Below are 24,198 nucleotides of genomic sequence, written 5' to 3'. Positions count from 1 at the left end.
TGAAACATCACACATGAGGTATGTTGTTCCTTGATATCAAGACGATGGTATTAAAGGTACATCGACCTTTTGAATCCCATATCATATCTTATATTATGCCCAGAAATGTGCACTTTGAATTTCTTTGGAGATACCTTGGAATAGGTTCTATGAAGAAACTTGCTTTGTTCATGCAGTTTAGCTTAGTCCCTGCCATGTCATACTTTCAGACGTATAATTGTCTTGTTTTTTAAATCATGTATAGTATATGCACATTATGTTTCCCTCTATATTTTAGTATATGCAATTTCAACAAATGGCTGAAAACTACGGAAATATTTTAAAATAGGTAAACTATGTCAACTTATTACATCATACATATACGAACATATGAACACGTCAAAATCCGTTGTAGAAAACAAAGTCCTCAGTAAAATGTAGTCTGTGAATGAATGTTTACTGTGTACTTATGATCATACTTTATAGGATCACTTCTATAGTGCGATTGCCGGGTTTCTCGCCAAGATTCTCGGAATATATTCAACCACGATGAGGATTGTTAGTGTAATCCTCTGAGCGGGAAGCGGCTCTCAAGTTTTGCTTGAGAGTTTTGATGACCGTTCTGACTCGGTTTACCGGTGTTCAGAGGAGGATCACACAAGCTGAGTGGTTGAATATCAATCCACAAGAAGTATTCGTTTTTTGAAAACTCCTGATAAGGAGAAAAAATACTGAATTGAAAAAAAAGAGTGAGTTCGCTGCTTTGTTGATTTCAAAAAACCTAACTGAAAACCTGTAAGTAAAATGAATGTGTCACAGCTTATAAGTATTTTTGTGATTTCAAATTTCAACCAAGTTTTGTATTTTGTAAAAGTAGGTACGTGTACGACATTCAAGCACTTGTTAGTCTTCCTAGTCCGTAGCTGCTTTTGCAATGATTGTCATTAGAATCATATGTTGATTAAGTTGGTCACGTTTAAGAGATTTTAAATTCAATATAACTTTACTATTTAATTTCTATTGCAGTTATCAATAATATCAGCAATATCATGTAATTTTCATTATGATTTACATAAATCATTATAGTAACATCATTATTGCCATTATTATAACAGCAGTGATTATGTTGATGGTAGCAATTATCTTATGAAAATAATAATAATAATGACGGTGTTGATAATGATGAAAATACTTGTATCCATACCAATGGAAAATAACCAAAAATATTGATAACGATAAAAGCAACGAAAAAAAATCGGTTCGAGATTCAGTAATAATCGGCCTTTCTGCTTATAGTTAGCTATATCATTTAGCTATGTGCTAGAAACATAGTTGCATATGTACATATGTATAATCCTATAGAATATCATTTTATCAAATTTCACTTGCATTATTTGTTTACCCCGCATTCTCTACAGAGTTCCAATGCTCGTGACAACTGAGATAGAATTGCCTGTACTCACGGTAACTTTCGATAGTAATTGATGTATACAGATGTCAGTGATGTGACTGCAATATAGTAATGGCGTTTGTCGTAAAACAAATGTACATTATATGAAGATATATATATATAAAAAAGTCTATTAGTTGAAAATTAACAAAATTTTAGGCTATTCTTGTCAACGATCATACCACGTTGAAAGCACCGCTTCTCGTCCGATCAGCGAAGTTAAGCAACGTTGGGTCTGGTCAGTACTTGGATGGGTGACCGCCTGGGAACACCAGATGTCGTTGACATTTTGTTTTATATACTAAACATTTTGTGTATTTCTTTGCAATTTATAGCCTCTTTTTATATTTTTAAAAATAAATCACTTGAAATCATACGTCAGTCAATAAGAAACAGTAAAAGTCGACGCCTTCAGGAAAAAGAACAAAGGCAGAAAACTGTTATAAGGGTAACTAAAGTAAATGTAATTCTGCTTCCCAAACATTTGATTCAGTTCCTTCAGTTACTAAAGAGATTTTGATACGGTCTTTTAGAAAATTATTTGTATACTATAATGCTAACAGTGAAGACAATCATAGTAATGATAATCAGATTAGTAATAATATCTATAAAAGAACAAGAATGAGTATTACTATTTATATATCCGATTAAGAAATCACCCACGATTTGTCAATCTCAATCTCAGTGTTAATGCTTGGGGCGCTGATAAGCGAATTACACGCTTATATTATGGTTGGTTGCTTAGGGAGAGGGAAAAGGACTAAGGCGAAGATGGTAGTGTGGGTGTTTGGGAAGGTGCTGGTAATGTGTTTGTTTAGTTAGTGAAAGCGATTAGTGTTTTCGTTTTAATAATAAGTTGGGGGAGCCTGTTCCAGTCGCGTATGGTACGTGGAAAGAAAGAGTGCTTGTAAGAGTCAGTGTTGGTGTGGTATGTGACGAATTTACTGGTGTGTGAGTTCCTTGTGTTGTGTGTGTGCTGCTAGTAAGTATTCGCGTTTGTTGATGTCTATAAGGTTGTTTGTGATCTTGATTGTAAGTCTGTGTGCTTTTCTTCGTGTCTCGAGCAGCTCCATATTATTATTATTATTTTATGTGAGTTGTAATACCAGGAGTACGTGTGTAAATGTGTGTAATAAACCTGACAGCTCTAGTATTGACCTGTTTGAGCTTCTCGATGTTGTGCTTGGTGTAAGGGTCCCATATAGCCGTACAGTACTCTACTGTTGGACGCACAAGTGTATTATAAGCTACGCGTTTGATGTCAGGTGTACAGTTGTGTAGGTTCTTCTCAGAAACCCCAGTGTTCTGTTTGCTTTGTTGATGATGAAATCAATGTGTTGAAAGTAAGATTGTTGGTAAGGTGAATTCTGAGGTATTTATATGATGCTGCAGGTGTTAGTTGTGTAGGGTGTAAGTGTAGTGTATTGATGTGTGAGATCTGGTGAAGCGGAGAATTTTACATTTGTCTGGTGTGAAAGACATTTGCCACGATCTTTTCGTGCTGGAGGAGTCTACAGTCGTCTTCGGTTTTTATGGGTCGAAACAAAAGACTGCGTCAGTAAAAATCTAGCAGAAGAGTTTGGTGTCGAAAGTGGAAGGTCGTTAATGCACGTCAAGAAAGCAGTGATCCAGTGAAGAATTGGTCCTGTGATCCCGTAATGTCGTAATTCAAGTATAAGTCTTTTATGGTCTTTTGTGAGTAACTTTGTCAAAGCCTTTGGCAAAGTCAAGCATCATGCATCAACTTGTTAAGTGTGTCTATCAAAGTTATCGGGTAATGTCATGATGGGTGGTGATTAATAGAGTCTCACATGATCTTTTGGGCCGAAAACCGTGTTGAGTCTGTAAGGATGTTGTAGGTATCAATGTGATTCATTATGTGTTTATGTATTAGATGCTCAAAAATGTTGCAGACGATCGATGTGAGGGAGATGTGGCGATGATTTGTGCTGAAGTTGGTGATGTCCTGTGTGATTCCGTCTCTGTTCTTTTCCCAGATTGGAAACTTAGCAAAGTGCGCGGCGGAGTTGTTTAGAAGCAGAAACTGCGCAGCTACACGTACAGATTGATACAAACCCGTGACTATAATGATTTACATAAATTATTATAGTAATATAGATATTATGGCAACAGTGATTATGTTGATGGTAGCAATCATCTTATGATACTAATGACGGTGATTAAATTGATGAAAATACTAGTATTTTTAACAATAGCAATTAACCAAAAATATTGATAACTATAACAAAAGCAACATAAAACAGAAAAGAACACTAGACTAAAGGTTCAGTAATAATCAGCCTTTCTGCTTATGATTAGCTATATCATTTAGCTATGTGCAAGAAACATAGTTGCATATGTACAGATGTATAATCCTATATATCTTTATTGAATTTCATTTGCACTACTTGTTTAACCCGCAGTCTTTACAGACTGCCATAGCTCGTGACAAGTGAGATATAATTGTACTCCCGGTAACTTTCGATAGTAATTGATGTATACAGATGTCAGTGATGTGACTGCAATATGGTAAAGGCGTTTGTCGCATAACAAATATTCATTGTATGAGGATGTATAAACAAGTCTTTGAGCATAAATATAACTGACGTTTACCTTCTCCATGTCAACGATCATACCACGTTGAAAGCACCGCTTCTCGTCCGATCAGCGAAGTTAAGCAACGTTGGGTCTGGTCAGTACCTGGATGGGTGACCGCCTGGGAACACCAGATGTCGTTGGCATTTTGTCAAATGTGTTATGCATTTCTTTACAATATGTAGCAGCTCTTCTTCGATTTGTTTCAAGAAATCCATTAAAATCACACGTCAGTCAATAGGAAACACAGTAAAAGTCACCGTAAATGGAGAGCGGGAGAAGAATACGAGTAGACATCCAGTATTTATAAGGGTAAGGAAAGTAAATGCAGTTCTGCTTCCCCAACATTTGACCGTTCTTTCTCATACTTAACAGATTTTGCTACGGTCTCCTAGAAAAGTCATTGTACCCGACATTGATAAGTGGTGATACTTGTATTAGTAGTGATGATAGAAAGAGTAATGATCTCAAAAGAACAAGAATAAGATTACTGCAATTTCAAGATCAGTCTAATTAAGTCTTAATGTGATTCGCGCTACATCTTAGAATGAATCAAATTAGCTGTAACAAAATTTGCTGTGCATATAGCAAGACGATAATGATAATGATAGTGTTATTAATCCTCATAATGATGATAATGATAATCCTATATTTTTTCTATATAATGGATGATATGCTATTCGTTTGCTGAGTAATAATATGATATTCTCATAATCTGAGTGGAGACAACTGAGTTGGAATTACCTTTCCTCCCGCAAACGGTCGGTTGTTATCGATGCCTAACATTGTGGAGCAGATCGCCGTGACGTGATGGGAATAGCACGGTAATGAAGTTTGATGCCAAAACAAAAGATGCATTCTACTCGAATGAATGATGATTAATATGTTAGCACTGGCACAAAGCTACGTAATGTTTACCTAACCTATGTTAACGATCATACCACGTTGAAAGCACCGCTTCTCGTCCGATCAGCGAAGTTAAGCAACGTTGGGTCTGGTCAGTACTTGGATGGGTGACCGCCTGGGAACACCAGATGTCGTTGATATTTTATTTTATATACTAATATGTTTTGCATTTCTTTACAAATTATTGCACCTTTTTATTTGTTTAAAGAAATCAGTTAGAAAGAGTAAAATGTTTAACATTGTAAAGAGTACCAAGGATAGACAAAAAAATAAAACAGATATAAAGGTAACTAAAATAAATGCAATTCTGCTGCACAAGCATTTGATTCAGTTACGAAAGAGATTTTGCGACGGACTTTTAGAAAACTCATTTTACCCTATAATGATAGCAGTGATTATAATCATATTAGTAATGATTTCTATAAAAGAATACGAGACAATACTAATTAAGGCGTCCGCGCTATATATACCGAGGAAAGTATAATACTGTCATTGACTACTGTTCGTACATGTCGGTGAAGTTAATGAAATGTGGGGAGCGCAAAGGTTGTGCTTTAATTGAAATTCAAAAGTTGCCTCTCTAAGAGAAAAAACAAGAGTCCACAAACCTCGTTATCTCGAACCGTCTCGAACGTAAACAATACTGCGAGCTTTCTGAAAAGTTCATAGATGTCGCTGCGTATCCACAGTAAATTTGTATCATGTTTAAAACACTTGATAATACAATTATTACATTTCTTGTATTTGATATGTTCATAATATTTATCTATCTATCTATCTATCTATCTATCTATCTATCTATCTATCTATCTATCTATCTATCTATCTATCTATATATATATATATGATTTAAGATACACGATAATTTACGATATCTTAAATTATTCGTCGGTTAATGTCAAAAACCTATCGGTAGTGATTCGACCGCGGTTTTTGAGAGTACACTTGACATTTCGACTCTAGTGACCTTGGTGTTAACAAGGGACAGTGACTTTGTGCGCCGGCTGTGACTATGGGTATGGTGATTTTGTGCTGAAATTTGTGGGAAATGCCGAAAAGATTTTGGATTATGTGCGTGATCATAGTATCATATTGAAAACAGTGAACAGTTCAAATTGTGGCAGTGAATGTAGAATAGACTACCGAAGAAAAGACTTCCGCTGCGACAAATCTTGTGCTAAAGGGCACAAGAAAAAACGCCGGTGTGCATTTTCCCGAACAATTTTTAAAGGCACCTGGTTTGATAAATCAAAATTGGACGTTAAACCAATTTAGGCTTTTGCAATTTATTTCTAAGGAAAGGATTTTCCTATGAACAAATTAGAAATGAATTGAAAATTAGTGACAATTCAATTAACGACTGGTCAAGTTTTTGTAGGGAAGTGCTGATATCTTGGTGTATGAGAAACAGTGAATTGATTGGGGGCCCAGGAAAAACGGTCGAAATTGATGAAAGTAAATTCGGCAAGAGAAAATACAATGTAGGGCGTGTAATGGAGGGCCAGTGAGTGTTTGGTGGCTTTTGCCGTGAAAGTAAAGACCTTTTTTTCGTCCCCGTTGAAAAAAGGGACTCGGCCACCCTGATTACCATTATTAAAGACTATGTGCGACCCGGGACCACAATAATTTCAGACTGCTGGAAAGCCTATGACAGTCTAGAGGAAGAGGGCTTCAATCACCTCAAAGTTAATCATTCATATAATTTTGTTGATCCCAAAACAGGCGCCCATACAAATAACATTGAGAGGAAGTGGCGGGACGCAAAACGGACAGTTCCACAATTTGGCCGCCGGAAAGCTCATTTTGTTGGGTACCTCGCGAGGGTGATTTTCTTTAAAGCCCACCCCGAGGCAAATAAGCGGCTGCACCATTTCCTGCTGGCTGCTGCCGAGTTGTACCCTCCGTCTCTTTAAAGTAAGCTAAATATTTTTGGGGAAGGGGGTGCGGGAGCTTGCCCCCGGTAGGAGGTTATAAGGGAATGCTTTGTCTGTACGCCGAAATACCCGAGGGAAGGCTTGCCCCCGGTAGGGTGTTAGGAAGGTATACTACGTCTGTACGGCGAAATACCCTCAGGGAAGGGGGTCCGGGGGCTTGCCCCCTGTAGGAAAATACCCCAGGGAAGGGGGTCCGGGGGCTTGCCCCCGGTAGGGGGTTAGGAAGGTATGCTACGTCTGTACGGCGAAATACCCTCAGGGAAGGGGGTCCGGGGGCTTGCCCCCTGTAGGAAAATACCCCAGGGAAGGGGGTCCGGGGGCTTGCCCCCGGTAGGGGGTTAGGAAGGTATGCTACGTCTGTACGGCGAAATACCCTCAGGGAAGGGGGTCCGGGGGCTTGCCCCCTGTAGGAAAATACCCCAGGGAAGGGGGTCCGGGGGCTTGCCCCCGAAAGGGGGTTAGGAAGGTATGCTACGTCTGTACGGCGAAATACCCTCAGGGAAGGGGGTCCGGGGGCTTGCCCCCGGTAGGGTGTTAGGAAGGTACGCTACGTCTGTACGGTGAAATACCCTCAGGGAAGGGGGTCCGGGGGCTTACCGCCGATAATGGGTTAGGAAGGTATGCTTCGTTTGTGCAGTGATCTTTAAGAAATTTCTTCGACATTTCGGCAACACTTGACATCGACGCGGTGAACGAAAAGTTTACGTTTATCAACTATATCGATTTTAATGATATATTTTCTTCTTTCTTTTATTGATGATCTGAATTTCGGATCGATTTGTTCATTTTTACGCTTTCTTTCACTTAGTCATAACAAAGTTTGGCTCGGGTTTTTCATTTTTACGCTTTCTTTCACTTTTTTATTACGAAGTTTGGCTCGGGTTTTTAATTTTACGCTTTCTTTAACTTATTTTATTACGAAGTTTGGCTCGGGTTTTGCATTTTTACGTTTTCTTTAACATCTTTATTACGAAGTTTGGCTCGGGTTTTTCATTTTTACGCTTTCTTTAACTTTTTTATTACGAAGTTTGGCTCGGGTTTTCGATTTTTTCAATATTTTCACTTTTCATTCCACTATTCCCGTGTGTGTCCCCCCGCCCCCCTTCAACCCCCAATTCCCATCGGGTCCCCCAAGATTGATAGGGGTTGAAGAAAAAAAAAAACTTAAAAAATAGGCGCGGCTGTCTTCCTTAGACTTACCGAATACGAATATTAAAACTGAATTTTTTTGTAAGAAATCACCCACGATTTGTCTCAATATGATTTGTACAAATTAGCATTAATTAAATTCCTGTACATGTAATGATATAAATTGCTGTATTAAATTAATGACAATATGATTTGCTGTACAAATATTGATATGATTTTATATTGTTATATTTATGTCATGATTGATATCGTCATCATCACAATATTTCTCATGTTTTTCTTACAATGATGACTATAAGTAATTTAACCTAAATATCAATTTAATAATTATCACATAGGATTATAACTATGATTGCAATTAACATTAGAAGTATTGAAAATTTATTCAAATTATTATCACTAATATCACCAGCGGTACATTTGATATAATGTGGTCATTATCATAATCATTACAATAATGATAATATTAACAATGTATGTTAATGGTGATGATTTTAAAACTAGTACTAACCATTAACAATACAAATATGATACATTATAACGAAAATAACACACACAACAAGAGAAGTGATATGAAAGGACAAGATATAAGACTCAGGAATAATAATTATTACTGCTAATATCTAGCTATATATCATTTAGGCCTTCCTTCTTAGAGTGACGCTAATGTCCAAGAGATGCAGTTGCATGTGTACATAGATTTATAAACCTATACAATTTTATTTAGTACATTTTTATTCATTACTTATTCACCCTTCATTCTTGACAGTTACACAATTCGAAAGTTGGTAGAATGTATACGGCAGGTGCATGAATTTGGTGACGAGTGAGTTAGAAATACCTATATTCCCGATAATGGTCGGCTGTTATTGATGTTTTAATTGTGGTGTAGATCTCAACGATATAACTGTAGTATCATGATAATCAAGTTTGATATAAAACAATGGTACATTGTATTGAAATGTATAAATAAGTGAGCACTGCCATAAATCTAGTTTCTGTTAAACAATTTTCTGTCAACGATCATACCACGTTGAAAGCACCGCTTCTCGTCCGATCAGCGAAGTTAAGCAACGTTGGGTCTGGTCAGTACTTGGATGGGTGACCGCCTGGGAACACCAGATGTCGTTGACATTTTATTTTATATACTAAATATGTTATACCTTACTTTAAAATTCATTGCACCTATTCTTATATTTGTTCAAAGAAATCAATTGAAAACATGCGTCAATCAAAAAAAAAAAAAAAAAAAAAAGGAAGAGGAGCAAAGATAGAAAACGGATATAAGGGTAACAAGAGTAAATGCAATCCTACTTCTATTACTAAAAACATTTTGCGGCAGTCTTTTAGAAAATTCAATGTACCCTATAAAGATATTAGTAATGAATATCAAGTTAGTAATGACATCTATTAAAGAACAAGCCCATTATAATTGAACTAATACTCTAAGAATTCCCCCACGATTTGTCTTAATATAATATGAACATTGATAGAATTTCCTATAATGTGATTCGCTGTACATATATCATCTGATGCATAATAATATTGATAATATGTTTTGCTGCGCAAACAATTTCCAATTCACAATTGACGATGTGATTTGCTGTAGAAACAATTTACATTTTTTTTTATTTTTTACATTGCTATGTAAATGTATGTTGTCGCAATAACTGATGTCACGATTAAGATAATCATCATCGCAATAGTTATACATATATATATATATATATATATATATATATATATTTATACAATAAGTAACATCGTATGATTATTAATCTGTTGAACAATACAAATATAACAACTGATAATAACAAAAATATAACAGCAAAAGAAGTGATATAGAAGCATTCATGATATAAGATATAAGGATGAATGGAAAAACACTCTACCGTGTTGATACAGTGGTAGAAAACCCCACAATACACAAACTAGATTTGTTGAATCGTCCTCGATTCCATCTTCGGGTCTGAGGAGGAAAGGGAGAGGAAGCGGTATAAGAGTAAAGGGAGAAGCGCTTATACCAAGATATAAGGAATATTTAGCATTTCTGTATTATGGTTATTTATAAATAATTTAGCTCTTCCTACTTACAGCAACGATTATGTACAAGAGATACAGTTGCGGGAGTATATAGATCTATAACTACAATATTTTATCATCTAAAAAAATCATTGTGATGTAACTGCCCGATATGTTTGTATAATAATGATAAGCTGCATTACTGGGCTCCAATGTATTTTGTAATTGTACAAGCTGAACAACACCTCTGGGTCGCCCTCCGATTACAATGGAACTTCACCGTAGAGCATGACTATCCTTTTGTATTGAAATGATTAGTTGATATCCTCCCCGGAGGGAGTGGACCAATCCCGGAGGTACTGCAATACCGGGCCGATCCGCGGCAAAGGTGGAGCAAGCCCCTAGCACTTCGCCATTTTCCAAAAATCAGTTTAATATCGTAGATCCCACATGGGGATCGTATCAGATATTAAGCTGATAAGAACAGATACTACACTTTGATCTTAGCCAAAAGGCCGAGAAGCGATACCGAAAGAGGAATGAAATTGAGTCCGAGAAAATGTTTCTGAGGACTTGCTAGTGAAGTACTTAAAGTATAGAAAGGCGTAAACGACATTGGAAGTTATTTGAATGTTGATTTGCGTATAACAATTTTTCTAATATGGAAATTTTAAGAAACTGTTGCTGATATCTTCAACTATTTAATAACTTCATCGGACTTCAGAGAAAGTGTACGTGGGCAAATACATTCAATTTCTTAAATGTAAGGAAACCTCTGTATGAACACCTAAGCACGCGCATCACATCCAAGTTCTCTTAAGTAGAAAGATATGCCTACATGGGTGTGTATGCGCATTTACACGCATAGATGTTCACACATAAATGCATACATACTCGCTAAAACGTTAATACGCAAGCACACGTACACTTGTATATATACATTTATATGTATATATACATATATATGTATATATACATATATATGCGTATATACATATATATGTATATATACATATATATGTTTATATACATACATATTTATATACATATATATGCATATATAAGTGTATATGTATGTGATTTCTTTGAATGTATACTCAAATATACCCAAAAACGAACTAGTGCGTTTTCTTTTTTTTTTTGACAAATATATATTTCGTTTTATATTGTACCATAATATATATATATATATATATATATATATATATATATATATATATCCCCGTTTGCATTTCTTCATGTGAATATTACATTTATAGGACTATTTTCGTCCATGTTTATCCATATGTACTTATGGATGTATTGATGAGTCGGATGAGTATGTATGTGTGTGTGTCTGTGTGTATGTATTTGTGTGCATACATGCATGTTCATATGTATTCTAACCTAAGAAAATTGCCGTGAAATGTCACAGAGATGTTCAAATTCGTAGAATAACAGAAGTACAGCTGTAAAAATTACTTATACACTTTACGATATGATAAAGAGAGTTTAACGTTGTATAAATTGGAAATAGCCCTTTTGTTCGTAAATACAGTTTTGAAATATGAAAATAAGTGCCATTCACTGAAAATGTCTTGATGAAAGTAAAGTGAAGCTTGATATTTGTATAAAGTATTGTAGAGCGTGAGGTGTTCTCAGTGCGAGCGAGCGTGGGTCGGCGCGCGGCAGAGGAAAGCATACTTACCTGGCACAGGAGATACCGTGATCACGAAGGCGGTTCTCCCAGGGCGAGGCTCACCATTGCACTCCGGTGGCGCTGACCCCTGCGATTAACCCAAATGTGGTTAACTCGAGTGCGCAATTTTTGGTAGCGGGGGACTGCGTTCGCGCTATCCCCCTTATTGCACTTCATTATACAAAAAACGTCCACAGTAGACGTACTTTTAAAACGTTCTTGATGCAAAGATTCTTAAATGCTGTCGCGGGTCTTAAATGATTTTGGTTTGATATATCCTAGTAATATCCTGTAATTAAATTATTTATATTTATATTTGTAAATATATAAAATTTTATACATATATAGTTATATGTATAACCATATATGTATACTTGTATATATAATCATAATACTGATTATATAAATATATATGATTACATATACGTATATACATTGAAATATTTGCATATATACATATATGTATATTTTGCATATATATTGTATATTATATATATTTTATATATGATATACACAAATACAATATATATGTATATATACATATTGTTTTTGTATGTGTTTCTCTCCATTTGTGTATACATATTTATATAAATAAGTATATATATTCATACATTGTTTATATAATTTATATATATATATATATATATATATATATATATATATATATATATATATTTGTATGTGTTTGTGTTTATATGTGTGTGTGTATATATATATATATATATATATATATATATATATATATATATATATATATATATATATTACACACAATATATAGCATATAAATGTACAATTTATATAATATATATATATATATATATATATATGTATATATATATATATATATATATATATATATATATATATATATATATATATATATATATTGAATTGAATATTAAATATATAATTTTAATAATAAACTAATATTAAAGGATTTTATGTATGAACTCCTCTCATTTGAATCCACCGAAGTGGACTATAGAAAAAATTGAGTAAGACTCATTGAGTTGTTCCCCTCCACGGAAATCTTTAGTAAAAGGCGAAAGATTTATGCGTTTTGAAGGGAAACCAGAGTTAGGCAGAAATTGTAAACGAATTGACAAACAAATGTAGACTGAGGACTTACAGCAATGAGTATAAAGGGAAGAAAGGCTCATCTTGAAATAATTTATTTTGTTATTTTATCTTTTAATTATATGCTGTTATCCCCTACTCTAATATAAGATATAAATTAACCACCATTCGTGTCAATACAATTTATAGACTTTACCGGTACTGCTACAGAGTCCCATATTCACATAGAGTAAAAGAATGGGTAAATTTCCAGTTTCATCCAGCCTCCGACTCTCGAAATGACTGTTTTTGGAATGGATATTTCCTTTGCTGTTTATCGCTGTAATGCTGTTGCTCTCCGTCGCATCCGACTGCTTGATCAGTGACGTAACTTGTACTTCCCGACGTCAAAGTTGCTTAAACGTGTAAGTCTAGGTGTCGCACTGTATTTTGGGAAGGATATTCATGATTTACACAGTAAAATATATCAAAACTAATAAAAAAAAAGGCTTTAAATCGTGTTTGTTGAAACTCTACGGAACGGGAGGCATGTTTCTCCTATACAATAACGTTATGCAATTGTGCGTTTAAATCTGGGTTTACTTTTTCCCTTGCTACACAATACAAATATCACGATTAAACAAAAGTAACATTGAATTATGAAATTGCGTTTCCAAAGTTTCCTGAAGATCCTATTAATATCAATAAAATGAAGCTTTGTTGCTCAAACAATAACGGGATTTTATTAACTTGTGTTTACAAATATTAGTACAAAACAAAAAATGAAACCCGGTTCCGCTATAGACAGTAGTTCCGTGTCAAGCAATCGTTGCTGTCTACGTGATCGACGCGAAAGTCATTCACAAAGAAACTTTCATTGCATTTGAAAAAAAGTTTACATACTTGAGTGATGATTAAGGTTAAAAAAGGAAACATTTAATTATTTTTACTTCCCGTAATATCTAAGGTTTAAGTTTTATGCGTTAAAGCGGCTATTTAAATAATGCAGTGGCGGTCATTTTGAGGCCGCGCTGCTCAAGGTCTTTATAAGTAAGTACTTATATAAACCTTGGCGCTGCTTAAATTAGTCCTACGTAACTACGAATTTTTTACGCAGAATTAATCGCGCGCGCTGCGATTATACACCGCATCACTTGTGGTTTCAACAATAGACAACGTACTTATGCTAAACCGTTAATAAATTTCAGTTATACTGCATTTATTGTAATATTATCCGCAAAGTCATTGCTACACGCATTTTATTAATAAATTAAAATTAAATATGTGTATGTGTGTGTGTGTGTGTGTAATCTACGGATTCTCGTTAAAACCAATTTAAATCGTACTAACCTTCTGTTGTCGAGCCTCCGTTATTATACTTGGCATTTCTGTTGATATTTGCAATTTGCGATTCCTAAAACTTTCAACCGGCTTTCTATACACCAATATTTCACTCGCATACCTTCTTACGCAGTGCAGAGACACTGAACGTTTTTGTGGTCGAGTGCAAAGATTTCCGAAAAAAAAATGTTTTGATTGGTCAGAACAAAATGTCATGTAGTGAGGTTTTAATGGTTAGAATTATCGAGGTTTGCTGCGGGTATAATGAGGTAATTTGCAGATAAGTGTTTGTTATACACTGCCATTTCTTAATAATTTAAACATAAGGCATTTAATATCGTTATTTCAGGTGCTATGTGTTGTACCTTGTGCGAAACATTTCAGAACTTTAAGATATCAATCTTAGTTTCTATGATTTCATGACGGTATTTATAATGATGTTTTTAATTCATAATGTTGTATTAAACACCCTATGAATGGTTAATGCTTAATGCTTAAAAGCGAAATTAATGTGCTAGACATCTAAGGTAGGTTTAGGTAAGGGAATTAGATCAAGTGAAGGATATTTATGCGTCTGAGAAAGGAGAACAGGTTGTTATAAGAAGCAAGGATATGACGTAGGTCTTGTCTGTGAGAACGGAAACCGCGAATACGAATATTCCAATGTAGGAGAGTTATTTTATGAGTGAAAACGCCGGTACGTGTTGGGGAATGTGGAGGGGGGAGAGCTAGGGGGTGTAAAGGAGGGGTATCAGGAGGTAGGGAATCTGAGGAAGGGCATTGCTGTAACATGAGTGATTCCGTGTGTATCTGGGAGGGAGTGGAATGGATAGAGGGGAGGGAGGGAGGGAGAATGTGCGTATAGTTGAAGGAGGTGGGTTGTGTTGGGAGGGAGTAAGAGGAAGTGGTGTGGCGGGAATTTAGTGGTAGGAGGATGGATATCGGAAGGATGAATAATTGGAGTTGAAGGGGATGTGTAGTCTTAGGAGGGATTAGGAAGAAGGGGTATAGGGGTGCTATGAGTAAGAGGGGGATGGATATCAGTGGTGGACGGAATTGAGGGAGTTAGGTTGTGTTGAGAGGAAGTAGGAGGAAGGGGTGTATGGGGAATATGAGTAGGAGGGGTATGGATATTGGCAATCATTTCAAGTGTGGAGAGAGCATGAGTTATGGAATTTGGTGTCTCAAGCATATAGCTTTGAATGTCTTCCATAGTTTCTGCAGTGGTTGGTTGGAGAGTTTTGTGAGACAAAGGTTTTCTTATTAGGGAGGGGGAGGGGAGAGGAGACTGGTGTCTGAGGAGTAAAGGTAAAGGTAGGTGGAGGTGAGTGTGCGGTAGGGGAAGAAGGGGTGGAACGAAGTCTGTCTAATGTGGGTAGTGCGGAGAGGGAGAGGGGATGATGTTGGGGCTGTAGTTGAGATTGGTGTGTCTGGATTTAGAGGGGCAAAAGAATTTGACTGGGGGATTTTGAAGTGGAAGTGGGGAAGAAAGTAGGTATAGGGGAGGGTGTAGGAACATCTTGAGGTGGAGGGAGAGGGGCAGAGCGAGCGACATTCCTGGAGTAGGGAGTATAAGAGAAAACTTGTCGGCGCGCTTCCTGTCTGGCTTCACGTAGATATAGACCATTTTTGTATCTGAGAACTGCTACCTCAGACTCGAACTTGTAAGTGGGACAGCCTCTATAAAATACATTATGGGGGCCGCCGCAGTTAGTACATCTGTTATGACCGGGTTGGGCACAGTGAGGACATCGGTCTGTGGAGCGGCAGTGTTTGGCAGGATGTCCAAATCGCCAACAATTTTGACATTGATGGGGAGGAGGTTGGTATGGTAGAACAGGGAGAGATTGTCCGCCAATGTAGATATGAAGGGGAAGGTCATGTGTACTGAAAGTAATTTTGGCAATGTTGGTGGGTTTCTTTCGATGACCTCTAGGAGGAATGGAGTAGCAATGTTCTGATATCACGCAGCCGAGAAAGTCTTCTCCACAATCTTACCAATCTTTGGTATCGACTGGGCAGTTTGCTAGGGAGATAGAGACAGTTCCGGTACAAGTATTAAGAGTTGGATGAGGTTCTGCAGGAATGGGTTTGCCAGAGAGATCAGTTAGTTTTGATAATGCTATAGCTTCAGTTTCAGATCTGACTTACAAGACGGGAGCGATCGCGTCGGGTACGGAAAGGGACTCTGCCTACATGTTTTTGGAGACATTGTTGAAAAAGAAGTGTTGCCTGAGTAAGGAGCTGTAGGGGGGATCACGAAAAATGGGTCCCATTTAGTTGGGCTAAATAGAGTAGTTAGGTATTTGTAGGGTTGGTGGTGGTAGAATCACGGGGGTGTGTGGAGGCGGGAGTGTTGTTAAGGGTGTAGTATTACGGAGAGATGGAGAATAAGGCTGTAAGGTAGTAATTAGGGAGGTTGGGGTATTTGATGAAGAAGGTTGTAGGGGTAGAGTTGATGAATTTGAGGAAGTTGGGAGGGTAGCAATGTCTTCTGGAGTTTGAGTCTTTGCTTGGATGAGTAATGCACTAGTAAGCATTGAGGAGTGGGTAGTAGTGCCAGTGTTCGGAGTCGTGGTCAAAGGAGAACCTGGGGCTATTTGATGAAGGGACAGGCCTCATTGCCCCTATTAGGGGTATTACATCTTCATTACTGGCCATGGCAAGCCTTGATTGTGTAAAGGGAAATAAACAGTCCACCCCCAGTGCCCTGTCGGGGGTAAGGGCTAGACAACTAAGTCAGGGGAGCACCGTGCCCATGGTTCCCGCAGGCCGTTCAAGACTGACACAAGGTCAGCCTTTCATCCTTACAGCACGGATCTTACACCTTAGGAAGTAGATAGTAGAAAGGGTTGGAGAAGGGACGGAAACAAAAAGCTGGAGGTGGAAAACATGCAAAATTAGTTGAGTCGAGGGCTGAGGCTCTAGGCAGGGGAGATCCATGCATTGGGTCTCAGTCTCCGTCTCCTAAGCCCCCCTCCCCCCAGGACAACAACAGGCAAGGGATTGGGGAAAAAACACCCTATGAACACAAATGTGTGGCCACGATCTATTTCACCTGGGCCGTTGTTCCGTCGGTCGGTTAAAAAAAAATAATAATAATCAAAAGAGGCAGGCAAGGGGTGTCGTTGTCCTTGGAGGAGGGATTGTTAATTTTGATAATTACACAAACAATGACCGAAATCATATAAAAGTAGCTCACGTATATCAACCATCGGCTTTCAATATTACAAGTTTATCAAGTGGTATACATACCCGTGATCCTTTACTGAAGAGTTTACAGTATTGCTATGATGGGTTTCAGTTAAATTTATCGGGTGATGCGCGTGTCTGCCATGGGTTATTGATAAACGTTAAAAGTTAACAAATTTATAGTAAGCCCATGAATTTAAAATAATAATGATAATAACGCACATGATTTGAAAAGGTGGAAACTAATCCCAGGAAAGAGATGCTTCTGTCGCGTGTTGGACAAACGGACTCCGCTTTCGACTATTTCATAACAATTGACGATATTTAAAGTGTTCTGGTTTTGGTATAACACTGTGATGTAACGATATATATATATATATATATATATATATATATATATATATATATATGTGTGTGTGTGTGTGTGTGTGTGTGTGTGTGTGTGTGTGTGTGTGTGTGTGTGTGTGTGTGTGTGTTTGTATATGTATGTATATGTATATATTTATGTATATATATATATATATAATCATATGTATATATATATATATATATGTATATAATCATATGTGTATATATATATATATATATATGTGTGTGTGTGCGTGTGCGTGTGCGTGTACGTGTGCGTGTGCGTGTGCGCGTGCGTGTGTGTGTGTATGTATATGTATGTATATGTATGTATATATATATATGTATACATATGTATATATACGTATATATACGTATATATATATATATATATATATATATATATATATATATATATGTTTATATATATGTATATGTATATTTATGTATATATATGTATATATGTGTATATATATGTATATCTATGTGTATATATATACACTTCTATTTGAATTATAATCTGGAAAAAGAACATAGTTGAGAGGGTCACACCGCTTGCAATCTGGTCTGCATTTTCAATTACCTATCAAATTTCCTATAAATACCTATAATACACCGAGTGACGTGTGATACGTTACAAATATTTAATCTTGTGCATTGGGTATCGTAAGTAACGTTTTCGATGTACAATAACATTTTTTCAAAAGTATTGAGAAAAACTCACGAACCAGCGTAGATTATTTCAATTCTTCAGGCCCCTCTTGCCCGTATGCGTCAGACACATCGATTTGCGCCGTCTAAGAAATTTATTTCTTATTGTAATTACACATTAAGTATTACTCTTGTACTGTCATATATTTTGAAATAGAAACAAAATCTCTTTCGTGTACCATTATGCAGGCTATATCTACACACGAACTTCAGTGATTAAAATAAATTAACAAAAATGGACGGCATCGTTGCTTTGTTTACAATATGAAGGAAAGGATATCAGATGCCGATTTTTAAAATATTGAGATAGTTTCATCACTGACCAATGTCGGGTACAATGACTTTTCTACGAGACCGTAGCAAAATCCGTTAAGTATGAGAAAGAAGGGAGTCAACTGTTGGGGAAGCAGAACTGCATTTACTTTCCTTACCCTTATAAATATTGGATGTGTACTCGTGTTCTTCTCCCGCTCTGCAACGACGGTGCCTTTTACTGTATTTCCTATTGACTGACGTGTGATTTGAATTGATTTCTTGAAACAACTCGAAGAAGAGCTGCTACATATTGTAAAGAAATGCATAACACATTTAACAAAATGCCAACGACATCTGGTGTTCCCAGGCGGTCACCCATCCAAGTACTGACCAGACCCAACGCTGCTTAACTTCGCTGATCGGACGAGAAGCGGTGCTTTCAACGTGGTATGATCGTTGACATGTTCCAGCTGAATTTTACCCGACTTTGTGGCAGCGATGGCAGATTTTTCATACATTTTCCATGAATGTACATCTTCTTGTCTTTTGCACCAAACTGCATTACCACGGTCCTCTAGTCATATCACTGAGATCTGCTCCACAATCTTAACATCAATAACAACCGATCAGTGAGGGAAGTAGTTCTCTTTTGTGGTTACTAGAATCCTTTCTTCCAGTTTTCCGACTCTGGAACTCTACAAGGAATGGTACAAAAGCAGACCTTCAAAACTGCTGTCAATTTTTCTTCTTCTTCTTCTTCTTATTTTGCGAAGACTTCATTGTGAGTAATTTCTTAGACTGAAATTTTAATTAATTACATTCGGTTTCTTCTTCTTCTTCTTCTATAGGTATCCTTCCTAATGTGATTGTCATTACTACTACAATGATCATAGCTATCATCATTACAGCATAGAACGACCTTTCTGAAAGATCGCCCCCCAAAATACCGTGACAAAAGGAATTGAATTTAAGGTTTGGGAAGCAGAATTGCCTTTACTTGAGTCACTCTTATCATCATCCGTTTTCTGTGTATCCTTCTCCCTTCTCCTAACGGCGTCGTTATTTTTACTCTATTTCCTATGGACTGACGCATGATTTCAATTCATTTCCTTAAAAGAATATAAGAGCAACTGCCATAGATTGTCAAGAAATGCTTAACCTATGTAGCTTATAAAGTAAAATGCCAACGACATCTGGTGTTCCCAGGCGGTCACCCATCCAAGTACTGACCAGACCCAACGTTGCTTAACTTCGCTGATCGGACGAGAAGCGGTGCTTTCAACGTGGTATGATCGTTGACATAGGCCAGCCTAACATTACGTAGCTTTGTGCCAGTGCTGGCAGATTCGATCACCATTCATTCGAGTAGGATGCATCTTTTGTTTTGGCATCAAACATCATTACCGTGCTATTCCCATCACGTCACGGCGATCTGCTCCACAATGTAGGCATCGCTAACAACCGACCGTTTGCGGGAGGAAAGGTAATTCCAACTCAGTTGGAGTCTCCACTCAGGTTATGAGAATATCATATTATTACACAGCAGACGAATGGCATACCATTATATAGAAAATTATAGGATTAGCATTATTATCACTATCATGATCATGATCATGATCGTAATCATACTGTTATATGTACAGCAAATTATATTACAGCTAATTTGATGAATTCTAGGAGGTAGCGCGAATCATATTAAGATTACTTAATTCGACTGATCTTTAAATTACAGTAATCTTCAGCTTGTTCTTTTGAGGAGATCATTACTCGGGTTATTGGTTATCATCATTACTAATACAGGTATCATCACTGACCAATGTCGGGTACAATGACTTTTCTACAAGACCGCAGCAAAATCCGTTAAGTATGAGAAAGAAGGGAGTCAACTGTTGGGGAAGCAGAACTGCATTTACTTTCCTTACCCTTATAAATATTGGATGTGTACTCGTGTTCTTCTCCCGCTCTGCAACGACGGTGCCTTTTACTGTATTTCCTATTGACTGACGTGTGATTTGAATTGATTTCTTGAAACAACTCGAAGAAGAGCTGCTACATATTGTAAAGAAATGCATAACACATTTAACAAAATGCCAACGACATCTGGTGTTCCCAGGCGGTCACCCATCCAAGTACTGACCAGACCCAACGCTGCTTAACTTCGCTGATCGGACGAGAAGCGGTGCTTTCAACGTGGTATGATCGTTGACATGTTCCAGCTGAATTTTACCCGACTTTGTGGCAGCGATGGCAGATTTTTCATACATTTTCCATGAATGTACATCTTCTTGTCTCATACTGTTATATGTACAGCAAATTATATTACAGCTAATTTGATGAATTCTAGGAGGTAGCGCGAATCATATTAAGATTACTTAATTAGACTGATCTTTAAATTACAGTAGTCTTCAGCTTGTTCTTTTGAGGAGATCATTACTCTGGTTATCATCATTACTAATACAGGTATCATCACTGACCAATGTCGGGTACAATGACTTTTCTACGAGACCGTAGCAAAATCCGTTAAGTATGAGAAAGAAGGGAGTCAACTGTTGGGGAAGCAGAACTGCATTTACTTTCCTTACCCTTATAAATATTGGATGTGTACTCGTGTTCTTCTCCCGCTCTGCAACGACGGTGCCTTTTACTGTATTTCCTATTGACTGACGTGTGATTTGAATTGATTTCTTGAAACAACTCGAAGAAGAGCTGCTACATATTGTAAAGAAATGCATAACACATTTAACAAAATGCCAACGACATCTGGTGTTCCCAGGCGGTCACCCATCCAAGTACTGACCAGACCCAACGCTGCTTAACTTCGCTGATCGGACGAGAAGCGGTGCTTTCAACGTGGTATGATCGTTGACATGTTCCAGCTGAATTTTACCCGACTTTGTGGCAGCGATGGCAGATTTTTCATACATTTTCCATGAATGTACATCTTCTTGTCTTTTGCACCAAACTGCATTACCACGGTCCTCTAGTCATATCACTGAGATCTGCTCCACAATCTTAACATCAATAACAACCGATCAGTGAGGGAAGTAGTTCTCTTTTGTGGTTACTAGAATCCTTTCTTCCAGTTTTCCGACTCTGGAACTCTACAAGGAATGGTACAAAAGCAGACCTTCAAAACTGCTGTCAATTTTTCTTCTTCTTCTTCTTCTTATTTTGCGAAGACTTCATTGTGAGTAATTTCTTAGACTGAAATTTTAATTAATTACATTCGGTTTCTTCTTCTTCTTCTTCTATAGGTATCCTTCCTAATGTGATTGTCATTACTACTACAATGATCATAGCTATCATCATTACAGCATAGAACGACCTTTCTGAAAGATCGCCCCCCAAAATACCGTGACAAAAGGAATTGAATTTAAGGTTTGGGAAGCAGAATTGCCTTTACTTGAGTCACTCTTATCATCATCCGTTTTCTGTGTATCCTTCTCCCTTCTCCTAACGGCGTCGTTATTTTTACTCTATTTCCTATGGACTGACGCATGATTTCAATTCATTTCCTTAAAAGAATATAAGAGCAACTGCCATAGATTGTCAAGAAATGCTTAACCTATGTAGCTTATAAAGTAAAATGCCAACGACATCTGGTGTTCCCAGGCGGTCACCCATCCAAGTACTGACCAGACCCAACGTTGCTTAACTTCGCTGATCGGACGAGAAGCGGTGCTTTCAACGTGGTATGATCGTTGACATAGGCCAGCCTAACATTACGTAGCTTTGTGCCAGTGCTGGCAGATTCGATCACCATTCATTCGAGTAGGATGCATCTTTTGTTTTGGCATCAAACTTCATTACCGTGCTATTCCCATCACGTCACGGCGATCTGCTCCACAATGTAGGCATCGCTAACAACCGACCGTTTGCGGGAGGAAAGGTAATTCCAACTCAGTTGTTGTCTCCACTCAGGTTATGAGAATATCATATTATTACACAGCAGACGAATGGCATACCATTATATAGAAAATTATAGGATTAGCATTATTATCACTATCATGATCATGATCATGATCGTAATCATACTGTTATATGTACAGCAAATTATATTACAGCTAATTTGATGAATTCTAGGAGGTAGCGCGAATCATATTAAGATTACTTAATTCGACTGATCTTTAAATTACAGTAATCTTCAGCTTGTTCTTTTGAGGAGATCATTACTCGGGTTATTGGTTATCATCATTACTAATACAGGTATCATCACTGACCAATGTCGGGTACAATGACTTTTCTACAAGACCGTAGCAAAATCCGTTAAGTATGAGAAAGAAGGGAGTCAACTGTTGGGGAAGCAGAACTGCATTTACTTTCCTTACCCTTATAAATATTGGATGTGTACTCGTGTTCTTCTCCCGCTCTGCAACAACGGTGACTTTTACTGTATTTCCTACTGACTGACGTGTGATTTGAATTGATTTCTTGAAACAACTCGAAGAAGAGCTGCTACATATTGTAAAGAAATGCATAACACATTTAACAAAATGCCAACGACATCTGGTGTTCCCAGGCGGTCACCCATCCAAGTACTGACCAGACCCAACGCTGCTTAACTTCGCTGATCGGACGAGAAGCGGTGCTTTCAACGTGGTATGATCGTTGACATGTTCCAGCTGAATTTTACCCGACTTTGTGGCAGCGATGGCAGATTTTTCATACATTTTCCATGAATGTACATCTTCTTGTCTTTTATGATCGTTGACATAGGCCAGCCTAACATTACGTAGCTTTGTGCCAGTGCTGGCAGATTCGATCACCATTCATTCGAGTAGGATGCATCTTTTGTTTTGGCATCAAACATCATTACCGTGCTATTCCCATCACGTCACGGCGATCTGCTCCACAATGTAGGCATCGCTAACAACCGACCGTTTGCGGGAGGAAAGGTAATTCCAACTCAGTTGGAGTCTCCACTCAGGTTATGAGAATATCATATTATTACACAGCAGACGAATGGCATACCATTATATAGAAAATTATAGGATTAGCATTATTATCACTATCATGATCATGATCATGATCGTAATCATACTGTTATATGTACAGCAAATTATATTACAGCTAATTTGATGAATTCTAGGAGGTAGCGCGAATCATATTAAGATTACTTAATTCGACTGATCTTTAAATTACAGTAATCTTCAGCTTGTTCTTTTGAGGAGATCATTACTCGGGTTATTGGTTATCATCATTACTAATACAGGTATCATCACTGACCAATGTCGGGTACAATGACTTTTCTACAAGACCGTAGCAAAATCCGTTAAGTATGAGAAAGAAGGGAGTCAACTGTTGGGGAAGCAGAACTGCATTTACTTTCCTTACCCTTATAAATATTGGATGTGTACTCGTGTTCTTCTCCCGCTCTGCAACGACGGTGCCTTTTACTGTATTTCCTATTGACTGACGTGTGATTTGAATTGATTTCTTGAAACAACTCGAAGAAGAGCTGCTACATATTGTAAAGAAATGCATAACACATTTAACAAAATGCCAACGACATCTGGTGTTCCCAGGCGGTCACCCATCCAAGTACTGACCAGACCCAACGCTGCTTAACTTCGCTGATC

General features: G+C 37.3%; 14 non-coding genes across 14 annotated transcripts; 6 read left to right on the top strand and 8 right to left on the bottom strand.

Moving 5' to 3' along the window:
• Positions 1-448: 448 nt before the first annotated feature.
• On the top strand, positions 449-650 carry LOC113814415 (small nucleolar RNA U3). The gene has a single exon (XR_003476479.1). It is a non-coding gene; the product is annotated as a small nucleolar RNA U3 (small nucleolar RNA).
• A 947-nt stretch (positions 651-1,597) lies between these two features.
• Positions 1,598-1,716, top strand: LOC113801753 (5S ribosomal RNA). The gene has a single exon (XR_003475349.2). It is a non-coding gene; the product is annotated as a 5S ribosomal RNA (ribosomal RNA).
• Positions 1,717-4,051: 2,335 nt separating this feature from the next.
• Positions 4,052-4,170, top strand: LOC113801764 (5S ribosomal RNA). The gene has a single exon (XR_003475358.2). It is a non-coding gene; the product is annotated as a 5S ribosomal RNA (ribosomal RNA).
• A 781-nt stretch (positions 4,171-4,951) lies between these two features.
• LOC113801742 (5S ribosomal RNA) lies at positions 4,952-5,070 on the top strand. Its single transcript, XR_003475339.2, has one exon. It is a non-coding gene; the product is annotated as a 5S ribosomal RNA (ribosomal RNA).
• Positions 5,071-9,028: 3,958 nt separating this feature from the next.
• LOC113801643 (5S ribosomal RNA) lies at positions 9,029-9,147 on the top strand. Its single transcript, XR_003475263.1, has one exon. It is a non-coding gene; the product is annotated as a 5S ribosomal RNA (ribosomal RNA).
• A 1,222-nt stretch (positions 9,148-10,369) lies between these two features.
• On the bottom strand, positions 10,370-10,562 carry LOC113801690 (U2 spliceosomal RNA). The gene has a single exon (XR_003475292.1). It is a non-coding gene; the product is annotated as a U2 spliceosomal RNA (small nuclear RNA).
• Positions 10,563-11,714: 1,152 nt separating this feature from the next.
• LOC113814412 (U1 spliceosomal RNA) lies at positions 11,715-11,877 on the top strand. The gene has a single exon (XR_003476477.2). It is a non-coding gene; the product is annotated as a U1 spliceosomal RNA (small nuclear RNA).
• An 801-nt stretch (positions 11,878-12,678) lies between these two features.
• Positions 12,679-12,796, bottom strand: LOC113801595 (U5 spliceosomal RNA). Its single transcript, XR_003475236.2, has one exon. It is a non-coding gene; the product is annotated as a U5 spliceosomal RNA (small nuclear RNA).
• A 6,165-nt stretch (positions 12,797-18,961) lies between these two features.
• On the bottom strand, positions 18,962-19,080 carry LOC113801353 (5S ribosomal RNA). Its single transcript, XR_003475050.1, has one exon. It is a non-coding gene; the product is annotated as a 5S ribosomal RNA (ribosomal RNA).
• A 720-nt stretch (positions 19,081-19,800) lies between these two features.
• On the bottom strand, positions 19,801-19,919 carry LOC113801487 (5S ribosomal RNA). The gene has a single exon (XR_003475148.1). It is a non-coding gene; the product is annotated as a 5S ribosomal RNA (ribosomal RNA).
• Positions 19,920-20,707: 788 nt separating this feature from the next.
• On the bottom strand, positions 20,708-20,826 carry LOC113801374 (5S ribosomal RNA). Its single transcript, XR_003475070.1, has one exon. It is a non-coding gene; the product is annotated as a 5S ribosomal RNA (ribosomal RNA).
• Positions 20,827-21,367: 541 nt separating this feature from the next.
• Positions 21,368-21,486, bottom strand: LOC113801620 (5S ribosomal RNA). Its single transcript, XR_003475259.1, has one exon. It is a non-coding gene; the product is annotated as a 5S ribosomal RNA (ribosomal RNA).
• Positions 21,487-22,206: 720 nt separating this feature from the next.
• On the bottom strand, positions 22,207-22,325 carry LOC113801463 (5S ribosomal RNA). The gene has a single exon (XR_003475128.1). It is a non-coding gene; the product is annotated as a 5S ribosomal RNA (ribosomal RNA).
• A 788-nt stretch (positions 22,326-23,113) lies between these two features.
• Positions 23,114-23,232, bottom strand: LOC113801621 (5S ribosomal RNA). Its single transcript, XR_003475260.1, has one exon. It is a non-coding gene; the product is annotated as a 5S ribosomal RNA (ribosomal RNA).
• Between the last annotated feature and the right edge of the window lie 966 nt (positions 23,233-24,198).

This window comes from Penaeus vannamei, chromosome 18 (assembly GCF_042767895.1).
Source record: "Penaeus vannamei isolate JL-2024 chromosome 18, ASM4276789v1, whole genome shotgun sequence".
NCBI classification, from domain to species: domain Eukaryota; kingdom Metazoa; phylum Arthropoda; class Malacostraca; order Decapoda; family Penaeidae; genus Penaeus; species Penaeus vannamei.
This window is presented reverse-complemented; position numbering and strand designations above follow the sequence as displayed.